Source organism: Octodon degus, unplaced genomic scaffold (assembly GCF_000260255.1).
Source record: "Octodon degus isolate 3935 unplaced genomic scaffold, OctDeg1.0 scaffold00189, whole genome shotgun sequence".
Lineage (NCBI taxonomy): Eukaryota > Metazoa > Chordata > Mammalia > Rodentia > Octodontidae > Octodon > Octodon degus.
Window position 1 is genome coordinate 2,956,647 of NW_004524765.1, and position 6,267 is coordinate 2,962,913.

The 6,267-nt window shown below is 43.6% G+C and overlaps 1 protein-coding gene and 1 pseudogene across 1 annotated transcript in view; one reads left to right on the top strand and one right to left on the bottom strand.

The window, feature by feature from the left end:
- LOC101565459 (telomerase protein component 1-like) overlaps positions 1 to 6,267 on the bottom strand; it is a 51,464-nt gene that overhangs the window by 29,233 nt on the left and 15,964 nt on the right. The gene's annotated exons all lie outside the window — the stretch shown is intronic.
- On the top strand, positions 3,456 to 3,872 carry LOC111813446 (annotated as a pseudogene).

The window sequence follows — 6,267 nt, forward strand, 5'->3', positions numbered from 1 at the left end:
GTGCAGAGCGTGCGCGACCAACGGCTTGATCTGTTCAACCCGAAATGGACAAGGATGGAGCCAGGAAGGGCTGGAGGCATGGAGCGCAGTGTCCCCAGCACTGCTCACGGCACAGCCTGCTCAGTAAAGCGTGACAGCACTGCACCCGCTGGCTCTGTGCCAGGGATCGGGTTCACCTGGCAGAATGTGTTCTCTAGATTACAGCAAGGGTTTCCAAACTTGCCAGAAGCCTCGCCGTTTCCTTGTGGTAGCCTGTGTACTTACAAACTGTGTGTGTATCTGTAGCGCATTTGTTAGCAAATATTTCCATGTACCTTAAAGAATCCTATTCATAACAGTGAATATTAATCTACCTTTCAAATAGTTTTCTTGATGATTTTTTTATGGTTTCTCATCATTTTTTTTTTTTAAGCATTTAGTACAGGGTCTACAGGGTCTCAGTACATAGATCAGACTCCTTGTTGATCATCCTATTTTCAGCCTCCCAAGCCCTGGGATTACATGTGCACACCACCACGCCCAGTCTCAGTCACCATCACAGTGCACCCTGGGGGCGGGGCTGGAGGCAGAGTGGCAGGTCGGGGATTGAACCCTGATCTCTGCACCTCCCTAAACAGGTGCTTTTGTCCTTTGAGCTATCTCACTGGCCCCTGTCAACTTTTTTTAGGCTTCTATTTTATTTTTGTAGTACTGGGAATGATCCCAAGACTTTGAAAGTGCATTACATGCTGAGCTGTTTTTCAACCGAGACACTGCATAGCGTGTCTGTAGTCACAGCACTGGGGAGGACAAGGCAATAGGATTGCCTGAAGTCGAGCCAGCCGGGGTTATGCAGGAGTCCAAAGCCATCCTGAAGTACACAGCAAGACTCTATCTCCAGAAAACAAAAACATTCACTTTTTTGTGAGACAGTCTCAATGGCCAGGTTGCCTAGCTAGGGTCGTTGTTTGCGAGACTCTGACATGATCCTCCAGCTGGGATTATAGTCATGTGCTGGCCCACTTGACCCATTTATTTATTCATTTATTTAGTTGTTTGTTTGTTTTCTGAGATGAGATCTTGCTTAAACTCATGATCCTCCTGCCTCAGCTTCCCAGTCCTGGGATTTCAGGCACACACCACCACACCTGGGAATGGTGGTGCCTTTTCAAAGCTGACCCAATTTTCCTTTCAATGTAGCCGGAAGCTTTCAAACTTCTGGAATTCCTGAAATTCTTCCATCAAAATCCCTTGATATATTTTGACCCAGGACCTCAGGAGTGCTAAGCACTTGCTCTACCACTGACCACACCCCAGACAACTGCTTTCTCTTTACTTTTCCTGTTGAGACAGGATTTTGCTAGTCTCAAATTATCCTTGGCTAATCTCAAACTCTGGGCTCAAACTGTCCTACTGCCCCTGCAGCGCTCTGAGTAGCAGGAACTGCAGTGTTTCCCACCATGCCACTGCATACTGCATGGAAAAATTAAGTTGAACACGTGGTGCAAATGATATTTGCTAACTAAAGAGTGGCTACATCTGTTATCAATTCACGTTTTCCTGAAGTGATACTTTCTTGGCGAGACTGGGTCTTTCTACAGAGCCCAGGCTGGCCAAGAATGCACTAGGATTATAGATGTCCACTCTCAGAACCACATAATATCATACTTGGGGATTTTTTTCGGTGTTGTTCTTTTTTATTTTGAGACAGGGTCTTCCTATATGGCTCAGGCTGGCCTTGAACTCACTGTGTTGCCCACGCTGGCTTGAATTTGCAGCAGTTCTCCATCCACAGCCAACTAAGCGCTGGGAGTTTAATAAGTATGCTCCAATTTTCCAAGCAAATGTCATACTTGTGATGCTAGAAATTACACATCTGTCATTCAGATTGAGAAATTCAGGGCCGACTTGGAAGAGACAGACACTCCCATATGGGCCACACCTCAAGACCAAGACAAAAAGAGGAAGCACAGCTACATACTTCCCTAGGGATGGGCATTAGGGATTGATATTCTAAATAGTATCAATCAACTTGAAAGAGCCCAAATGAATCACTAGCTCATCCCCCAACAGGAAGAGACCCTGTTCATTATTTATGCCCACTTGCTGTGTGACTCCCTTTCCCATTTGATACTCGATTTAATTAGTTTTACCTGAGCAATGGTGCTTGTAACCCCATTGGTTGACCATAGTTTTGTCCCACCTCCTGCCCACCTAAGTGAGTTCCCATTCTCTCCACCTTAGCCCGGCATGGTTTTACACTATAAAAATCCCTGGAAGAGACAGTTTCCCGGGGAGCTACCCACTCGGCCCCCCCTCCTGTCCCGAGAGAGGGACAGGAGCTTTCTTTCTCTTAATAAATATACTCTGCTCTGGGGGCCAGAGAGACTCAGTGGAATAAGCACTTCCCTGGCAAGTGCAAGGGTCTGAGTTCAATCCCCGGTTCTGCCAAAAGAAAAAATAAATAAAATAAATATATTCTGCTCATAAAAAAAAAAAAATTCAAGGCTGGCCAAATAATTCAGCAGATTAAAGCGCCTGCTTAGTCAGACACAGGGCCCAGGAGTTTGATCCCCTGGCCTGCTGTGCCGGTCCCGCCCCCAGTGCGTGCTGGAGACAGGGTGTGGTGGTGCATGCCTATAATCCCAACACATGGGAGGCTATAGAACAGGAGGATCACTGGGAGTCCCATCTACTCAGTGAGACCCTGTACCCTATACACTCTGTCCTAAATACAAAAAAAGAAAGAAATTCACTGATTTTAGTACCTCTAAAATATTTTTTATAAGTTTTTACTACAAAGGAGACCTACAGGCTTCACAAAGGGTTGTCGATATTTAACTACAATTTATATTATATTTTACACTTACATGTATGAATTTTTGTACTTCCTTTCATTCTTATTTACTGATTGACTGAGTGGTTGAGCCTGGCTGTCCCTGTGTAGGTCAAACAGGTCTTGAACAGGCTGTAGCCCAGGCTGGCCTCAAACTTGCAGGGATCTCCCAGCATCAGCCTTCAGAGTTCTGGGTTTATAGGCAGGCACCACCCAAGTGCCCTTGTTTATATTTATCAATATACCTAGAATTATAAATTGCTATCCTTGTATTTTATGCATTTTACTTTTTTTAAAAAATGTATTTGGTCGTTAAAAGGTGTCACTCTGCAGCTTGGACTCATAGTGATCCTCCTGTTTTCAGCCTCTCCTGTGCTGGGATTACAGGCGTTGCCACCATACCTGGACTTGGTCACCAGCTCAGTGTGCCTGTGGGTGGGACTGGCGTGGCATGTGGTGCTGGGAACCAAAATGCGGTCCCTGGGCTTACCTAAGCAGGGGCTTTCGTCTGCTGAGCCTTCTCCCTGGTCCTATTTTATGCATTTTCTAAAGTATGTAACTATTAGTACAAACATATAAATTTTATAAATATATATGTAGTCTTTGCGGTGAGCGTGCTCTGGCGTTTCTCAGGTAAACAATGGCTAAAAGTTTACGTAGTGAGTGGAAAAGAAAAATGTGTGCCGAAAAGAGAAAAAAGAATGTCCCAAAGGAGCTCAACAGACTTAAAAGTATTCTCAAAATAGACTGCGATGTTTTAATGAAAGATGTTCAAGAGATAGCAACTGTTGTGGTACCCAAACAGTTTTCAAGAGAAAATGGAATGTGTGGAGAATAATGATGAAAAAGACAGACAGTACCCAGTATGGAGGAACCAGACACAGAAAAAGGCTGAAGGCAAAACGAGAGAGAAGAAAGGGGAAAAGCAAAGCAAAAGCAGCAAAGGCTGCAAAGGGCTTGGCCTGGTAGACCCCACCCCTGAAAAGCTGGCCGAGTGGGACAGGTGTAGGATTATAAAGGACATATTGATTTCAGCTCCCAGTAAATGAAAAATGTTTCTGTTCTTTCTTTTCTTTTTTTTTTTTTTTTTTTTTTTTTTTTTTGAGGCAGACCTCGCTGTGCAGTTAGGACTGGCCTCCTGCTCACTTTTGTAGCCCCCAAGCCAGTCTTGAGCTCTCTGCGATCCTCCTGTCTCAACCTCCTGAGTTATTTCTGTTCATATCTTAACATGGCCTTTTTCTTTACTTCAAACTCAAAACAATTCTTTTTTTTAAGGAAATAAATGAAGTATTCAATATTTGATGATAAAGTATTTGAATAAAGTATTTTCAATGATAAAAACTGTATTGATGTTTTAGATGGAAATTGATCAGTACTCAGGTCTTATGAGACATCAGAATCTTGTGAAGTATTAACCTAGTTGTAATTGTTCGTACAACTTGGAAATTATAGTCAAGTAAATGATGTAATGACCAAAATTTGAGTGAACTCATTTTCTAAAAGCTCATTAAGGGGCCAGGGAGATAGCCCAGTAGAATAAGTGCTTGGCAAATGCAAGGACCTGAGTACAATCCCTGATTCTGCAAAATAAATAAATTAAATAAATAAATAAATAAATTAAATAAAATAAAAGCTCATTATGTATAGTCACATCATTTAAAAATACAACAGTGGGGCCAGGGAGATAGCTCAGTAGAATAAGCACTTGCCTGGTGAACACAAGGTTCTGAGTTCAATCCCCGGTACCACAAAAACAAACAAACAAAAATACAAAATAGTAGATTTCATAAGCAGTACTTGTTTGGAGTTTTGATTTTGTATAATTCATAATAAAAGATTCTGTGTATAAAATAAATAAATAAGCATTTATTATGAAGTATTCCAAAAATCATTTTGGCCACAGAAGATTAAAAACAAAAAACTAGTAAGGAACGTGGTGCCACATGCCTGTCATCCCAACATTCTGGGAGGCTGGGGCAGGACAATCAAAACCGTAAGCCCTGCCTGGGTAACCTGGCAAATTGGTGAGATTCTGTAACAAAATAAAAGATGAAAGTGATGAAGACATATCTGAGTAAAATGCCCCTGGAAAACAATAAAAACAACCTCTAGAGAGCACAGAGCTCCACTTGCGCCTTTGCCTCAGCCGGGGTAAACTCAGTGTCCATCTGCAGAGTCAACAGTTTCTCAGCCTGAGGGAAGAGAGTGCGGTGTGTACGGAAGCATCCAGGGACACCAGCAGCCACCAGGCCCTGCATCCTGCTCACCTAAGCTGTTCCCACTGCGGGATGGAGGCTCCCAGGTGTGTGCGTGCGTGTGTATGTGTGCATGCATGCGTGTGTGTGTGTGTGTGTGTGTGCTCTAGCTCCCAGAATTCTGACACACACACCACCAGTGACATCAGGAAGGGAGAGAGAGTGATGCAGTGGAGCAGCTCAGGCTGTCCTGAGCACAGTCCACAGTGTGCTACGCAAGGAGGACAAAGGCAGACGACCTCTCGCTTCCCGCCCCCCCAGAACAGGAAGTCTGCAGGGCTCAGGCATGAGGACAAACGTCGCATGCTGTTCAGCAAAGAGCAGCTGACTTTGCATTTATACAGAAGGAAAGAGAGGCACCGGGAGACAGAATGGAGGCAGGGCACACCAGTGTGGAATCAGAAAGATCATTCTAGAGTCAAAAAAGAGGAACCTGTTGGGAGGCTAAACTCAAGGCCAGCCTGGGAGACACAGCAAGACAACCCCTCCCCCACCCAAAAAAACTGCATGGGTGGCACATGCCTAGCATCTACTAAGGAAGCTGAGGCAGGAAGATCACAATTTTGAGAACAATCTAGACAGCTTAGCAAGTCCCAGTCTCAAAATAAAATAAAAAGAGCTGGGGATTGCTATGTGTGGCGGCACACCTCTGTAGTCCCAGCCCTTGGGAGGCTGAGACAGGAGGATCCCTGGGAGCTCGAGACCAGCCTAGACTACAAAGTGAGTTCAAGGCAAGCCTGAACTGCCAAGTAAAACCCTGACTGAAGAAGACACACACACTACTAGGAATGTAGTTCAGTGACAACACTTGCTTAAGGTGTTCTCAATCCCCAGTACCACAAAGAAAAATAAACTAAAAGAATTTTAAAAAGAGAGAACAATAAAAGCAACTTGATCCTGTTCAAATTAATTAATATTTTTCATTGTGATCAAAATTTTTTGTTTTTTAAAAAAATTATTATTACTACCTAATAGTAGTACATAATGTCTGCATTACTTGGGGTGGGGAACTAATACCTGTTTATACCATATCTATTTAGTTAGAACTTCCACATCCTGAATACAAGATTCTGGAGAGAATCTAATGCATGAAGGAGCCAGCCAGGCCTTGTGCAGAAGGTGGATAGCGATATACCTACAAGAAGCCAAGAGCTACCGCTTTCGTCACACACTGATTCAGACTTATGTGTGTCATCC